At 40.1% G+C, this 18778-nt stretch overlaps 1 protein-coding gene across 1 annotated transcript in view; it reads left to right on the top strand.

Moving 5' to 3' along the window:
- The first annotated feature begins 8034 nt into the window (after positions 1–8034).
- Positions 8035–18778, top strand: part of LRRC3B (leucine rich repeat containing 3B) — a 260121-nt gene continuing 249377 nt past the window's right edge. Inside the window, exon 1 of the mRNA XM_088463506.1 lies at positions 8035–8292. The gene's annotated coding sequence lies outside the window, so the exon portion shown is untranslated. The remainder of the gene's footprint in view (positions 8293–18778) is intronic.

An 18778-nucleotide genomic window follows, 5' to 3' on the forward strand; every position in this document is an offset into this window, starting at 1 on the left:
TTTGTTTGCATATGTGTGTGTGTGTGTGTGGGTGGGGTGGGGGAGCTTGGTTTTGTTTGTTTGCATATGTGTGTGTGTGTGTGTGTGTGGGTGGGGTGGGGGTGATTGGTTTTGTTTGCTTGCATATTCTCTTCTATTTCTGATTACTCCCTTCCTTGTTTTTTTTTATATTATTCCACATTTAATGTTAGACCTATAATGTTTGCTAATTGGAACAAGTCTGCTATCTCATAATGTGTTTATATTTTATTTACTCACTCTTAGTGCGACAATGGCAACCTTTTCCTACAGTCTTCTATGTACTGAAACAGTATATGCACTGTGTATGTATTTCCTTTTACCGATTATTATATACCACTTTTGACTATGATGTTTATTGCCCTGTTTTGTTTAGTCTGGCATTGATGTGCTCCTTCTCATCTGTTACCTTTTATTTGCACTCTTGTTTTATCTAATGACTGTTATTGGATCACTCATTGATTGAATAAATATAATGAAGAAATAGATGATTAGGGGGTGTCTCGTACCACCCTGTGTCCATAGTCCCCCATTGTAAAATTACCTCCCACCCCAATTAGCAATAGAACCCACCAGTGGCAATTGCTCTTCATTAGCATTACACCCTCACCCCCTTAGAGGTACCGTAAGAGATCCCCATTTGTGTAACCCACCCCCAGTGTAATAGATCTTCATTTTTTGTACATGTCCTCCCACCTCCACCCATTTTCTTTTACTATTTTAAAAACCTTCCATGCCCCAGTGTCAGTTTTATTATGGGGCATTACACCCCCACTTCCAGTGCCTTTAGAGTCCCCCTGTTCCCCCTTGGAGCTTTACCCCTCTCCCACATGCAGAGTGCAGTTGAAAGTGGGTCAGGGAGGACTGGTGATCAGTCCTTCCTGATACGGCTGATCTCTGCACATGAAGTGATCAGACAAATAGAGCTTGGGTGAACTACATTTTTGTCCCCTGTACATGTGCTCCACAATGCTGTTTGCAGCATCACTGGTGAGCTGGAGGACATCATGTGCAGAGCAAATATCCTTTTTAAAAGCCGGAGGATGCAGTGGAATGGCATGGTCACATGGAATGGTCGCATGAGATACGACCATGTTAACTAAAGCCTAGCTGGCTGCATTCACATCCCATGCAACCGCGCCATTTAAGTGGTTAAAAATTTGAGTGTTAGCACATGATACAGTGATATTTAGTATCATCCTTAGGGTCCAATTTATTAAGCCCTTTTTGTGGAATATCCAGTGAAAATAGTATTAATTGTCCCCTAAATGTCCCTCTATTTTCCATCACAAATGCAGTAACCATAGAATTCTATGAGGATTGCCATCTTGTGAAATGTATCAAGCTCTGAGAATCCCGATAGTTAACACAATCTATATAGCCCCCTATAGACTCCAATTTCACAATTTATTTTGATCACTCTCCGTTAATAGCCACCTGCACAACTGTGCCGAGTCCAAACCTGGATGAGGAGTCACAAGCAATCACTACCCAAGTATGGGCTCCAATTGGAGGCCATGTCTCTGTATGATTGTATTATTACATTGCTCCACTAATTAATTTATTATAGCTGTGATATGTGGTGATACGAAATTATACTTATCAGGGCCTTTTTTCAAGGTATATCTAAATATGCCCCATAGACTTTTATAGAATTGTGCTCCTCAGTGATCATTCTGAAAAAATAGTATATTGTCTGTTTGGCAAAGGAGTAACTGCCATAGCAGCATTGACTGTTATGGGACACACATCTGTAGATGGGGGGAGCCTAGCACCCATCTCATATCCATATATGTGTGTGTGTGTGTGTGTGTGTGTGTGTGTGTGTGTGTGTGTGTGTGTGTGTGTGTGTGTGTGTGTGTGTGTGTTTTTAATGTCAGCTGCTCCGCACCTCTGCTGTATGGTATTACCAAAAAATAGAGTCTGACCGCTTTACCTGCAAAACATTACAGTAACTTTGCTTTACCCGTAACACCAGTTAATGTTTAGTTGTCTAAATAACATTTTAATCAGCAAAATGTCCTTTTAAACAAACTCCAGTTTGAATTCATGTTTATATTTAATGTAGGACTGGACAGAGTGAGTTGGTCAGCTTAACATGTATTAACACATTCCCTGGTTTTAATAATAAGTAATAATAATGGCTGGTAATAAATAATGTCATCGTAATCAATCCACTTGTGAGTGGAGTTATCCTTTACTTAAATAAGCCCAACATGCTATACCCCTTTTGCAGTGGTTACCATGGTAGAATAGATGAGTTTTTTGGCTTCTATCATTTTAAATCAGCAGAGTGTGATTGTTAGGTTTACAGACCTGCCAGTAAAGTGGCATGTTTAAAATTATAATGCCAGCACGGTAGCATTACAACCGTGACACAATACTTGTGCCAGCATTCTTGCATCAACATAGTCACTGTCGACATGGTGACTACATAATAAGAAACATAATACAATTTGTCTGGTTTCAGCAGACAGCCACCACCTTCCTATAGATGGTGATAAACTTCATACTGTGGGGGAATAGAAAAACTGTTGATTCACAGGACATGTGCAGTACGCAAATTATAATCACCAGTGAGATCTAGCGTTGACAAGAAAAATGCTTCTGAGCGAATGAATCAGCACTAAAGAATAAATCAGTAAATATCCATAAAATTGCAATACTGTAACTACAATCACTGTTCTATAACATAACACAATAGAAATACAAAACAAACAAACCTGTATGAAACTAATTTTTCATTTTCTGCTGTTTAGTTTCTCATTTAATGCTCTCTGGTGTCATATGGTTATTCATATTATTGCTATTCAATCTCATATTTTTATTATTTTATTGCTTTATCTGAAACAATTGTTTAATATTTGTTTCTGATATTTATTGCATAGCTTTACTGCTAATTAAAATTCAGGTGCCTGGTTTATGGAGAAATTCCTTATTATTAAAGGTACACGCAAATCAAACATATTCTTTTATGGAGTGTAATACACTATTCCAGTTTACAGGTGTCACCACAGTATGTTACAATAGCAGTCCATTCTTTCCATAGACAGCAATGACAATAGTGACACTTGGAGGTTAGAAAGAGTAAGGCCAACACAAGAATGCAATTTTTAGATAAAATGAAATAATGTTGCCAAATAAAAATTAATTTTACTCAATAAAATGACATTTTAAGTATTTTACAGGTACAGAGATTAATGAATCAAGTTTAAAAGTAATCAATCAAATCTCACTTTATATTTTAACATACAATTCATTTATGTAATCATAACGCATGATTTTAAAACAGCACTAAATAATAATAATAATAATAATAATAATAATAATAATAATAATAATAATAATGCCACAAAGATATAATAAACAGAATACATTATATGCGTTTTCATGGTTAGAAAATAATATAATAATATTTTTTGAACATTACTTGCCTAAAATTGGAAAAAAAACCATTTTGATTAATGTCTCACTTGCTATCCTGACTTTCCAAAATATAATCACAGGTCATATACTATTCATAGAAGTGTCAAAAGAGGCTGACTCATGACATTTACTAGTATAAAGTCATTTTACATTGGCTTTCTGCATGAGAGTACAAATTGCTACACTAAGAAAGAATCTAAATCTGTACAGTAAGTCATCAGAAAGTATAACCAGAGATCCATTACAAAGTGCACTCACAGTACTTCAGGCAAACAGAGGCTAGCACTGATATTGATCACTGCCTAGTAACATCAAGCTCTATTAAACATTTAATCCTTCCACTGTTACTATAAATAGCATCAAAGCATTTTACACACATATAAAATCATCATATAAGGAAGGCAGGGTCAAAATGACTTAATTTATGGATATTTACAAAGTATTATTTCATTGTGCCCATAATAATGAATAAAAGTCTGATTTGTTTTCTGCTAACAAAGGATATACACAGTGACATGCGGTGAGGTAAACAGCTGGGGAGGCACTGGCTAGTATCAGAGCCAGATTTAAAGACATATATATGAACCCGAGGGTTCATGTGGGCATTATACAAAGGTGCAACAGTATATAGTGCTGGAAATTTGGTGTGTTTTGATCAGGGATGTGCGGAAAAGGTAAACAGGGGAGGCAGTGCCTCACCTACCATACACTTTTCACTCCAGAGTTTTTACTATAAAAATTATTAGAATAATACAAAGAAGATATTTACAATATTTTCTTTACATTATTCTTATAATTTTTATATCAGAACTCTGGAGTATAACCAAAGGCTCATACACACTAGACAATAAAAGTGAACAATATGGACAATAACGATATCTTTAGCGTTCATATCGTCCAGTGTGTATGAACAATATCGTTAACGATGCACGCTCCTGCGAATCGTTAACAATGTCTTTCATTGCCTGAACTAGCAGGTCAAACTGACGATATCATTAGGAACTGCATGTTCAGGGATGAGGGAGGGTGACGTCACTGAACGATATCGTTAATGATATCGTTCAGTGTGTATGCACGATGTCGTTGGGCCGAGAGATAAGGGAAAACACTAACAATATCGCTCATGGAGCATATCGTACTCGCATACCTGGCTTAAGTATGACAGGAAAGGCTCTGCCTCACCTGAACGCACATCAGTGGATATACAGTATTTGAGAAACTAACTAAAAAAAAATCAAGGATAGAACTGCGCTGTCGGTCGGTCTATGAATGACATTAATAGTATCGCTTGACTGAAAATTTTAAATATTGACCAAGGCTTCACTCAATAAATTAAATAATAAACATGTATCACATTAACAACACATATTACACTACATACACATATAGAAAACAATAAGATGCAACAAAAAAATGCAAAATAGCAATTGTAGCTTGTATTTCTGCCGCTTGTGATCCTCAGATACTTGTATCCAAAGGAACCTTTAAATAATGAAGATAATAAGGCAACAATCTTGAAAGTTCAATAGAAATAGTCTCTAGTTCACTGACTAGCACAGTATATACTGAAAGTTTAAGTGCACTTACCCATCTGTATGATAAATGTATCCAAAGGTATAGTCCTTTTTGCAATGGCTTAAATAGCATGATTAAGGCCTGCGGTTCCCTCACCGCTCCAAGACCTGGATCGGCAGGTAATGTATTGCACAGGGCTCTAACTAGGGTAGTGCCACCTGTGCCATGGCACAGTGCAAAGCAGGGCAGGGGACGTTGTTTGGGCCTGTCAATTTTCCTGTTTATTATCATTCTCACTTGCAGCTTTCTCTTCTTTTATCCCCAGCATCTCCTGGCCTCCCCTATCTCTTCCCTGGCCCATCCCCATGAGGCCATGGCCCATTCTCAGGTGCACTATCTTATATCCCTATTTCAAAAATGGGGGAGGGGGCGCCAATGCTCTCTCTGGCACAGGGCACCAAAAAGTCTAGTAACGGCTCTGGTATTGCACTGCTGTTATATTGTTCTCTGGCACTCCTGGTGGACCTCAGCGTAGCTGTATGAAGCGGCCGCTCCTAACACCGGGTGCTCTCTTCTATGCTTCTTTACCTTGCTCCGAGTGATGAACCTTATGCTTGTGTAATCTAAGAGCATATAGCGGTTTAGCGGAAGTCTCGAGCAGTCGCAAGCGGTAATTAACCCTTTAATGTTGACATGTTTCGCTCAAGACTTCATCTAAGCCGCTATGTGCTCTTAGAATACATAAGCCAAAGGTTCATCACTCAGACCAAGGTAAAGAAGCACTGAGGGGAGCACCTGGTGTTAGGAGCGGCCGCTTCATACAGCTACGGTGAGGTCCCCCAGGAGTGCCGGAGCACAATATAACAGCAGCGCGATACATTACCTGCAGATCCGGAAACCGCAGGCTAAATCAGGTCATTTAAGCCATCGCAAAAGGGACTATACCTTTGGATACATATATCATAAAGATGGGTAAGAGCACTTAAACATTCAGTATATACTGTGCTAGTGAGCAAACTAGAGACTATAGGGCTCATTTATCAAAATGTATTTGAGGTAAAATCCCCGAAAACACCCATTTTTGGGGGCTTACCTCAACTACTAAGTATCCCCCGGATGTATTAAAGAGGGACAGGTATCTCCAATACCTGCTGTGATCCCTCCATTAGCGCTGGCAGCCACCTCCCCCATAGGTTTCTGTGGGGGAAGCGATGCTGCCAAATTTATAAATATCCGGAATGTGATGCATTCCATATATTGGCCCCCACAGCTAACGCCATCTGAAGGTGGCGTTAGCCGCTGTAGCCTATGGGCTACACCGTGGACTATTAGCCGGCAGAGGGATCCGCTGGATGGGAAGCAATCTGGAAGCCGACTGCCTATATACCGGCAGCCGGCTTCCCGACTGTCTTATCCCGGCAAGGCTGAAATGCCGGGCGTCTAGATGTAGATGCCCGCATTTCCCCGATGCCAGGAGACCGGCGCCCGGCATCACGATCGTAGTGATGCCGGGAGTTGCAAGCGGACAGCCGCGGGGGGGAGGGTTAGGTTTAGGGCTCCCGGGGGGGACTTAGGGTTAGGCACCCCCCCAGGAGGGTTATGGTTAGGCTAGGGGGAGGGAGGGTTAGGCACCCCCGGGGGGGACTTAGGGTTAGGCACCCGCCCCGCGGGACTTAGGTTTAGGTAGCGGGGAAGGGGTTGGTTAGGGGTAGGCACTTAGAGGGGGGATTAGGGTTAGGCACTTGGGGGGGAAGTTAGGGTTAGGCACCCCTAAGGAGGGTTAGGTTAGTGGATACTTACCTATCCACGATCGGGATTTCCAGCGCAGTCGGGTTTCCGCTGCATCGCACTCTGCTCCTGACGGGAATTTCATACCCGTTCCGCTAGATCCCTCCCCGGGTATGGCAGATGTGCATGTGCAGTCCACGGGACTGCGCATGCGCACCACCTCCTGCAGTGGCCGGCAGCTCTCCAGAGTCATCACAGGGATGGGCTCCGATCGGAGCCCGTGTCCCTGCATGCCTGATACATCCGGCCGAAGAGATCGCTTTTTGCAAAGTGATCAGCGGCGTTACTGGAATGCCCTAATCGCTTTGCAAAAGCGATCAATGATAAATGGGCCCCTTTTGAACTTTCTTTTCTTCTTTTGAACTTTCAAGATTGTTGCCTTATTATCTTCATTATTTAAAGGCTTCTTTTTATACAAGTATCTGAGGATCACAAGCGGCAGAAATACAAGCTACAATTGCTATTTTGCATTTTTTATTGCATTTTATTGTTTTATATATGTGTGTAGTGTAATATGTGTTGTTAATGTGATACATGTTTATTAAAAAAATTTAAGTCAATCGATACTATAAATGTAATTCATAGACACACCTACAGCGCAGTCCTATCCTTGATGTTTTCTTGAGTGTGTGGTATAATTGGGCAAGCTGGTTACTGGAAGGTTGGACTAGAAGCTATTTAGGGGGAGTAAAACAGATATAAATCCAGCACAAGGATATAAGTTATTGGAAAACCAAGAACTCATATTAGTTTTGAGAAACTAACTCTGAACATTTACATAAATGCATTAGAATGACAAATAATTTATAAACTGTGTGGTGTACAATGCTAAGGTTTTAAATAGGATTACGATTACAAGTTGAAGACACGCACACTGAATTTTAAGGTTATTTCTAAGAAAAATAATTGCTCTATTAACATCAGAGTCTAATAATAATAATAATAATAATAATAATAATAATAATAATAATACAGCTCAGCCATGAGAGCATTTCCTTACTGAGGACATGAATGGATTGCACAATTTTCTAGAGCTGTTTTTCCAACCTGGAGGAATTATTTATGCTAGACAGGTCCCTGTAATATGACTGGTAAGTAAGCAGCCAGGCAGAGAGGGGAAATGCCTGTCTGCTGGCAGCTGGGAGATTATTAGCTGAAAACAGGGTCATGCCTGAAAATCATACACACACCAGAGATATGACACTCGTGTAGAGTCACAGTCACACACCCACCCACCTAGCCACATCACAAGAGCGGCACCCAGCCCCTCAGTCAGTCAGACTGTGTTACTGCTGGGTGTGTGTGTGTGTGTGTGTCTGTGTGTCATTGTCTGGCTCGTCCACACAGTCACCCTGGGCTGCAGCTGGGGAAGCAGCGGCTGTTGGAGAGAGAGAGAGCCCTGTGTCAGCTCTGAGCCTCTGGATGGATGGGGTACTCTGAGGGCGCGGGGCAGGGACTGGAATTGTACGGACACCCGGACTACATGCAGCATGTTGTCCCTCTCCCCATCTCCTTCCAGCGGCGTGAGGTAGTGTGTGTGCCCAGGTAAGTGAGCGCTCAGTATTCATGTGACGCCTGTTGCGCCTCAGATGCGAGGAGAGGATTCTCTGCTTCCCCAGCAGCTATCTGTTGCCATTTACCTTTATGTATGTTGTGCAATCTTCGTGTTAGCTGGGCTCCTGCATGCTGTGCTGAGCAAGGTCTGGATGTCAGGGTAGCTGGCACTACCAGCTTGTATCGGTATTCAACTACAGTCAAGTTTGGAGTCAGGAGTTCTTGTTATTGTGAAGCTGCAGAGTAATGCTGCTGATGGGAAGGTTTTCTGATCTAATTTACCCCAGCTTCCTGGGATATACCCTTATGTCAGCCTTCCACATATGGGCATGAACCCCCCACTCTAAGCCTGCTGCTGGGAATCACCCCCATACTCTCCCTGCTGCGGTTAATGAGTGGTTTTATTCCACTGCTGGAATTGAGCCCCAAATGCAGTTCCTCCTGTTGTGCAGTTCCTCCTGTTATTAATGAGCCTCTTCTATTTCCATTGCAGGGAATGAGCCCCAGTGCTATTTCTGCTTATGAGAATGAGCCCCAGTGCTATTTCTGCTTATGTGAATAAGCCCCAGTGCTATTTTTGCTGATGTGTGTGAGCCCCAGTGCTATTTGCTGATGTGAATGAACCCTTCTTCTATTCTTGCTGTAAGAGATACTGTATTTCCCTTCTGCTGGGAATAAGCTTTGTTTATTGATTTCTGTCACTGAGATAGACCCCTATTTTGTTGTTGACATTGGTAAATGAGTCCTTTTTGGCCATGAACCCTAGTCTGTAATACTGTATCTTATAGAAATTGGGTTTAAATTGTTTCAGCAGCCGAGAATAAGGTCTGTTTTCCCTGCAGCTAGGAAAAGATATTTTTGGAATGCATCCCTTTAATTCTCTGATTTTGTGAATTAACCCCCCCCCCTCTCCCAGGTAATTTTGCTAGAAATAAACCCAGTCTAATTTTGCTAGAATGGGCCTTACATTTGCTCTACTGTGAATGAGACCAGATTCACTTGTGTTACAGGTGTTATGTCTTCGTTTTTGCTCAGTGTTACAGTCGAAAAAAATAAACCCATTATGTGTCTGTTTTACATGTACTCTGGAAATGAACCCCAGTCCCTCTTTGATATTCACAATAAGCATAGTTTCAGCTTTCTTTACCACACACGTAAAGTACACAGTAGGCCTGGATGACTGACAGCTAACTCAACTGTCTGTGCTGCTGTTCTTCCACAGATGAGCAAAATTGTGTATTCCAGTCAGGGATGTATTTTCATGATGATAGCAACAGTGTTTTGTTGTAGAAGTGCAAGGCAGTAGAAAGTATCTATCTATCTATCTATCTATCTATCTATCTATCTATCTATCTATCTATCTATCTATCTATCTATCGACACAACCCTCTGACCCCACACCAACATTGTTGTTGTTGTTGATCTTCAGCACTCTGGACCATTTATGTATCGTATTCCCTTTTCCTATAGATTGTAAGCTTGCGAGCAGGGCCCTCTTACCTCTCTGCCTGACTTATTGCACAGTCTTGTTTTATTACTGTTTTGTTCCCAAACATTAACTGGATCATATAGCGCACCAAAGACCTATTGCAGTCTGGACCAAACTGCAAATAGTAGAACTTATTTGCATGTTTCAAATTCCTATTTCCCTATAGGTTGTAAGTTTGCATGCAGGGCCCTCTTACCTCTCTGTCTGCCACTATCCAGTCTTGTTTTATTACTGTTTTGTTTCCAATTGTAAAGCACAACGGAATATGCTGATAACATATAAATAAATGTTAATAAATAACAATAAATATCTATCCATCTCATCTCTCTCTCTTTCTCTCTCTCCATCTATCTCTACAGTTTGATTGTTATATAGCATTATATGAATAATGCCCAAATAGGCACTGTTATGATAAATATTGTTGTGACCCATATACATAGTTCCTTTTTAGTACTATATGTCACACAGGATCAGTTTTCAGTGGAATCACAGAATACATGAAGCATGCAGTTTATTAGTAGACAATATGATTAGGTTATTTATGTGTGGCGAATACAGCTGGTGATAACTGAGATAGGAGCCAAGCCTGGGCACTATGCCCCTTGTACAAGCCCTGCATTTGAGATGCGTTTGTATATGTGTATTTATTTATATTTACATGCCTTATGGTGCGTACACACGGTAGGATGAAAATGCACGATATGAACGATAACGATATTGATCATATTCATGCTTCTGAGTAATTAATTTAATAAAATGACTGGAGTTCTTTAAAAACAACAGGCATTATTAGAAGGAAGGAGGCAAGCGCAATAAATCCTGTAGCCTGTGGATTCCTAACAGACCTTCATACACAACCTTTGTAATGTAGCCACAACAAATTCTAGCTATTCCATAGTCATGTTGGTTTGAACTGCCTGCAAACAGTATGATAAGTGTTGTTTATTATGCTGGTTGATTTGCAGTCAGACTGTATACATCTAGAATTAATAACGGCAGCTGAGACAGAAATAATACTTGGGTAGATGGAAAGAATCAATGAAATTAGCTTTGATTGGAAATGAAAGAGATCAGCTTCTAGTCGTTTTCATTTCATCTGAATGTGTTACAGGAAATGCAAGAGGTATCTTGCCTTTGTATTTATAATTGATATTCTGTGCATGCTGTATGCTTATTACAAGTCATCTACATGGTAAGGCATAGGCGCCAATCAGTTATTTACAATTATTATGGGATTTGTTTTAAAAAATGCTAAGCTCTTAATATACAAATCTTTTGAATTGACTTTCCCGATCTTAACCGGTAGGAATAATTCAGCTCTACATCTTCTCCAGAAACTACTGAGAAGAAAAGGACAAGTGGATAAAGGATTAAGGCCGCATAATAGCGACTTCCTTCTTATCTACAGCAATATTTAAGGCAATATTCATTTACTGTCATTGTAAGTGAACTGCAGATATATTTTGGTGGAATCTATTATTCTTCACTATAATCATTATTGCTCCCTAAATCATATAGTCGGTAATTACTTTTCTGGTGAAATAAAGGGTACAATACATTATAGCTCAACATTTCTTTAAGACATTCGTGATTAAATTATATATTGTCATAGAGTAAAGAAAGAAAGCAAAGTATATCCATTTAGACATGTATTACTTTGACATTCCATGAAGCTAAAAAGGATACAGTATTTACTTAGAGCGTTTTTAGTTCTCTTTGATCTCAGACCTATACGACTGATCGTATATAGGCATTAAAAAGGAAAATAATAATAATGTTATTTATATAGCACTTTTCTCCTAATAGGACTCTTAATATAATGCTAACATGAAGCAGGCAGGGCAATGTAGACTGAGCAGGGAAAGAAGACAGGGGACACTGACTTCAGCTGCACTGGACATGGGTGTGTTCTACTTTAATATACATTTTCTGTTGCTATAAATGTAATGCTTTTAATAATAGATTTTGGATTCAGTAATGCGTTACAATAATTGATTTGGTGTGTTTTTCAGATACAATCTTAACCAATTTGAATGTTGGATCACATCTTATGTATCAAAACCATGCTTGTCTAAAGGGGTTATTGACACCCTTACAAAAAAACTAGGACATCTATAAATGTTTCTTTCATGACACCCTACCATTTGCACCATAATTGCTGTCATTGGGGATACATGCTGGAATACCACTAGACCTAACGTTTCATATTGAGAAATTCAGCAAAAATTATTAACTTAGGTAAATTGTGCTTACCTGTCCTCATTGGGTTTTATGTGCTGGTGGACAAGGTAGCACTTCTGTTTGTCCACATATTATATGATTGGCAGCCAGCAGCACTGGTTTTGCTTATCACATTGACCATAAATAATTTGATTTGGTCCTCGATCACCAAGCCGTGGCACCCCTGCAAGTGCCCCGTGGCACCCGGTTTGGGAAACACTGGTCTAAGGTATCGAAGCAGCAGTCTAGAAGAGGTACCCCATCACAGGGGGGACTAAGCAAAGCAAAAATTTACGTATATAGGGGAGAATTACTACCATCAGTGTCACAAGCCTGAGTGCTACTCTATTTTTATTATTTCGGTCTGGGCCTGCTCAGAAACAAATGTGTGCATATACGCAATTGCAGACCTACTCGCAATCTGTCACTGCTTACATCTGGAGAGACAGAACGGGGATGTGGAGTGGCATTATAATGTAGGCCGAGGCAAGTGTATGTTCATGCAATATGGCTCTTGCAGACCAGTAGCTATGCGCATATACACCTGTTAGGAAGCGTCTTTGCAACCTGCTACAGGACAGGGACAATTATATGCTGCTGTTGCTGATGACAGGTTATAAAGTAAGCTCTTATGCTGCCCATGCAGAGGAGTACGAATCTCATCATGTTTACGTCTCTGCATACCTTACCAATGACCCTTTTCTCTATACACCTTTTACACTCTTACGTGATGCTCAGTTTAATCCCAAAGAGTGTAGTGTTGCTATACAGCAGAGGATGCTGGTTATAGACTGATAACCCAGTGGCAAACGTAGGATTTCTAGAGGGGGTTTCCAAATGCTTGATATTAGAGTGAGTGTGGCCAGTCCATGAAGAGGGTAAAATTTGCACTTAACCAGCTTTAATATGCGTCATACAAAGTGTATTGTGTGTACATGGGGGAGTTTGACTGGGGCTTATGCCCTTCTGCTCCACGGGAGGTTTCTATCCTCCCTGAGCTCGCCTTAGGAGACCTGCGATACGGTTTGACAGTTGTACCGCCCATGTACAAGACCAGTGATCACAGTAAGCCATTAGATGCGGCTGTAGGACCATCCTGCCTGAGCTGAATGTATTTATTTTAGATGTAGGCACCATTCCAGGGCATGGGAGCAAGTCCGGGAGTCTGGGGGAGCAGCAGAATAATCTAGCACTGCCCTGGACATATATGTACATATTGGGGTCTATAGCAGCACATCCCTAACAGTGAATGATTTCCAGATCTCCTAGTTGGTGCACAGGTTATTTATTAGTGGCTGATACATGTTAAAAGATCCACAGGTGGTTCTAATTATTTCATTTGTGATACTGAGATTAACATTCAGCACTTGTAAAATTCTATTATATTACTATTTCTATTGTGGTCATGGTGTGGGATGGGGAGGGGGGTTTCCAGGCAGACGGAAACCCCCCCTGCGTTTGCCTATGTAACCGCTGTCCGCAGAGCTTTGCAGCAGCTTCAGAAAGGCAAGGGTCAGTGCATATTTAGCAATGTTTATAGGTAGTTAGCCCTTGACAGAAAAAAGTTCACAAAAGTGTAATTTTAAGAAAAATCTGTTATATATTTTTTGGTTGAGCAGCAAAACCTTCGCAAATTCTGTTGTAATGCTGTTTTGATAGTGTTATACTAAACCAATGGTTTTACATATTTGCTTCATCATTGTGTTATTAAAATAATTGAATGGTCCTACATATTTTCTTAGCACTCTATATGTATTTTGACAGCTGGTTACACTTGGACTATGGGCCTGATTCATCTTGGATCGTAGTTGCTAATACGCAGACAATCGACCAATTGTTGCATTCCGCACATGCTTACGCATCATAGTGCGGGTGCGCTAGCCGGCCACTGCGATCGGGACTACTATCGCAGAGGCTACGCAAACCCATCACAGAGTGATTGACAGGAATGTTTGGGGGTGGTGACAAGGGGATGGTCAGGCGAACGCAGGCGTGCCAGTGCGTTCTCATGCTGTTTCAGGGGCATGCATAAATTATCCACTGCGAAGCCATACACAGCCTGAGGTCTCATAGCGTGCATGGCTGTTAGCAATTTCTGAGTAAGGTCAGGGTTTGTGCAATTGTGCGTATGGGTCCGATGGTACTCGATTGTACCGATGGTTTTGCTATTCTGCTAAGTATTACGGATGTGCGTATGGTAAAGTGGACGTCCTTATGTAGTGCTGAGTTTGCATTGCGATCTCAGTGGATTAGCCTGCTATCACAGTTGAACTGGGTGCGTACATAGTAATGCGATCCGTAGTTAATCAGGCCCTATGTCATTTATGGTATAAGAAACAATTTGCATATTTACTATCATTTTAGGGGCATCATTTTAGGTGCCTAGTCAGCACTGTCAACACAGTGCTGCTCTTTGCTCTTAGTATAAATATACTGTATTTTGAGCTAAATAATGTCTGATTGGATTCACTGGACTATTGCGAGTGAAGTGTTTTACAAGAAGGAAAGCTGGCATTAATAAAATAAACTGACAGTGTTGTTAATGAAGCATGCATGGCATATATCTAACTTTTATGGGAAATACATACATGCATATTTCTCCTGATAGCTTGAGCTATTTTTGTTACTGCAAAGTGTTTTGCATTTTTAATTCAATATTCCGAATGACGGTTACCTCAACAAAATTCAAACTGGGACATTATAAGTACAATCTTTAGATGGTTGAATTACGGTTAATAAAATATATAATTGCATGTAAAGATTATTACCTGCCTTGCTATATATATATATATTGCTTTATTTTATTTATTTTTGTTTACTTCAGCAATAAAAGTGCACTCACTCCGAAATGTTCATTTCTTACTTTTGACTGGTACGTGGGAATGGATAGCCTCAACATAGTTTAATGATATTTCTGGTAACTTTATGGACCTTTTATACCTATATTTATGTCATACAGCACATACAATGGTTACATATCTATTTCCTTATAATAGGCCAAGCCACAAAGAGATTATCATGTAATTAGAGGAACACATACCACTGCACTCTACTTAATGGTAGGCTGTGCTAGTAGAGTTGTCAACATAATGGAAATATTCCTGTAAAAGTGAATTGAATATTCATACATTTCCCAATATTTTTATTTAAAAAAAAAAAAGGAGAAATAATAAAAAAAAGTTAATGCTTCTTTAAACTAATTATACTATAGAGGTTTGCTTGTTAATTGATATGTGTTTTGGCAGGTACAATTGCATTTGCAATGACTGTTAATGTTCTTCACAAACTTGATTTCTGGTGTTATCCGGGCATTAAGTACAGAAGTTGAGTATTTTATGAGCTTACAATTTTAGATGTACAGTAATCACCACCGAAATATAAAAAGCTTTTGCGATGATGTGTACCTTTCAGGGTTTCTTCTATCAAAAGATAAATATTACTGTTAACAGTGCCTTTCGTTTGTAATGTACAGTATAATCTATCTTGTGTGTACAGCCACGACCAAAAGGTTTGAGAATGACAAAAGTATTGGTTTTCACAAAGTTTGCTGCTTCAGTGTTTTTAGACCTGTTTGTCAGATGTTGCTATGGTATACTGAAGTAAAATTACAAGCATTTCATAAGTGTCAAAGGATTTTATTGACAATTACATTAAGTTTATGCAAAGAGGCAATATTTGCAGGTTTAACTTTGTACAAAGAATAATAACACATATTTTAAATTATTCCACTGACTCCTAGAGAAGTAGATATGAGCAGGGTGGTGGTGTGGCCAGTGCCTCTGCACAAGGTGGAATCCTCCATGTTATTTTTCTGCAATAAAGAGATTATGGAACAAACTAATTGCCCAAGGCTTCCTTGGATGTAAATCTAACTGTACAGATCCTTGTGTGCACAATTCTACATTTGAACAGTGATAAGCAGAATTCATAATGAAGTACAGTACTATGGGCCTGATTCAGACCCGCTCGCGAGCGCTCGCAAGTGGGTCGATGTTTAACCAGTGCGATGTTTGCATGCGATGTTTGCATGCGCACGACGGAGGCGGCTCTGTCGTGCGCATGCGCGAGACCCGGATAGCGACGGCTATGGGTCTCGCTACAAAGGGGGCGTGCTGTCGATGGTGAGTGACAGCACGCCCAATTTGGTGGGCGTGCCGGGGGCGTGGCTGCCCAAACTGAGGCTTTCCCATGTGAACGCCTCCATCTGGGGCCGGCCCCACTGACATCACAAGTGATGTCAGTGGGAGTGCTCTCGGCTCTGATAGAGCCGAAAGCACTCCAGGGCTTGCGGCAGACGAGACCCTACCACAAGGGACTCATCGCAAGCCCAATGGTCGCGATGGTCTTGACCACCACGACCATCTTTTCGGCTGCTCGCTATAGCTGTGGGTGGTCACCCACAGCTATGCGAGCGGCCAGGAGGCCGCTCTAAAAAAAGAGAGTGAGGGCACTGATTCAGAGCGAGCGCTCTGTCAGAGCGTCCGGCTCTGAATCAGGCCCAATGTCTGTTCTGTGTTGCCAAGTGAATAGTGTGATACAAGATTTTTGCACTGTTTCTATTGGTATCATATTAGGAGAAAAACATTTGTCTTGTTTTTATTCATGTAACACAATATAAAGTAAAATAAACTGAACTCAATTTATATATTTGCTGTAATGTCATTTGTTGGTTTTCTGGTGTTATTGCGAAACCACAAATCCAGATTTATACAGCTTGGAAAATCAATTTTTCACAATATGTAAGCTTATTTACAGTCATTTTGTGAATAAGTGCCTTATTAAATATGTATTTATTGATGTTCGTGCTAATATAAAAATTGTCCGACAAAAATAAAGTGTAATCGGCCTTGCTTGTGACCAATTATTATCAAGTCATGGAACATCATTTGTTTGTAATTATGTTATTATGTAGTTGTGTGGTATAGTACACAATACTGACACCAACTAGAAAATTAATATAATTATAAGCAGTGCAATATTAATAATAAAAAAACCAACTTTTGTTACTAATGGACTCCCAAAAGCTGAAAAAATGTCCATCACATTTATGAATGGTTAGTATTAAGCAAATAATTAATATGTTTTCTTAAAGGGTAACACTCACATATTAACTAATTGAAATAAAATTTAATTTGACTCTTGTTTTCTTTACTGTGTTCTGTTAATAGCTTTAACTGTAAAAGTAATATGGATTTTTTTGCATTGCAAATGCAATATTTAGAATATTTGCACATCATTTCTGAATACCCTACAGCAATACAACTTAAACAATAATTTATTGGAAATATTTAACATGTTTTTTTTCCTAGGTACTATTTACTCTGCCTGCAGCACAAATATTGCACAGTTGATAATATTTTTCAGAATTCATTACCTTAGTTAATTGAAGATAGAAAGCTTATGATTTGTGAACGCCTTGCTTATAAATGGCAAGACTGTATAATGATGTAACAAAAAGGCTAACATGGTGGCACAGCGGTATCATTTTCATCTTAGCGCTGGAGTAATGAGTTGACATCTAACCAGACTCTATCTGTGTGGAGTATGTGTGGATCCCACACTCAACAAGCACACTGGTTAATAGTAATACAGTAGGTTGCTGACTAAAAATGGATCCTAGATTGGAGCAGAGAAGGGAAAGAGGGGACATGATAGAAACTTTAGTAACAGGGTACAGGAGGGAAACATTCTTCAAAGGAAGAGAAGTACTAGAATACAAAGACATGCACTGTAACTGGACAGAAGTAGGTTCAGAGGAAATTTGAGGAAAAATGACTTCACAGAAAGGATAGTGGAATAGCCTTCCATTAGAGGTGGTAGAGACTAAAGCCCTGTACACACTGGACAATTTATTTGAATGATATTAATGATAACGATATCTTTCAACGATATATCGTTTAAATCGTTCAGTGTGTATGCACTTACCGACAAATACAGTGCGCTCCAGCGGATCGTTAACTATATACCCACTTGTACATGCAGTCCAAGCTGGGGATATCGTCAACGATGCCATGCTGCCAAATGCAGCATGCCCCCACCACCTCCGCCGGGCCCTCCGCATCCAACAACGCTGGGTCGCCACATCGCCCAGTGTGTACCAAGCATTATATAGTAGAGCAATTTAAACATGCTTGGGGTGGACATAAGGATATCTTTACAAATAAATAAAGATCAGATAGGGTTTGAGATTACCATAAGGTTAAAAAAGGGGCAGACTAGATGCAAGTGGTTCTTATCTGTAGTCAAATTCTATCTTTCTATTTGTGTGTTATGGAACTAATAAAATCCAATGGGGTAGGATAGATGTGAATGATAAGTATTCTCTGTACAGCACTGCATACAATTGTTGCACTAAAAAAAATTAACAATAATAGTTGTAGCGAGAAAGTTTCTTTAAGAATTTTAATGATTTCTATCATAAAATGTAAACCTCCATCTTACCAATTTCACGTTTTCCTCTGCTCTCTAACGTATTTCACAAACATAGTTGCACAAGGGGATGTAGTCTGTAGACTACAGCTGTTGGTATATGATCCGGCGGCTAAACAGCCGCCGACATTACATGTTAATTCCCTGCACAAGTGTCCAATGTACCCAGGGCCAGTGCTATCGACAAACCTAGGGAGTCATTTAAGATGCCAGGACAAAGCGACGTAAGGTGGAGTGGCTGTAGTCAGCAACTTATTACTTGTGAAGCTGGTATTTGCGGCACTGGGCTATGATGTCACAGCCGAGGGCCACACTCACAGGTATACAAGATGCGGCCCT

This window comes from Taudactylus pleione, unplaced genomic scaffold (assembly GCF_031769625.1).
Source record: "Taudactylus pleione unplaced genomic scaffold, aTauple2 ptg000053l, whole genome shotgun sequence".
Lineage (NCBI taxonomy): Eukaryota > Metazoa > Chordata > Amphibia > Anura > Myobatrachidae > Taudactylus > Taudactylus pleione.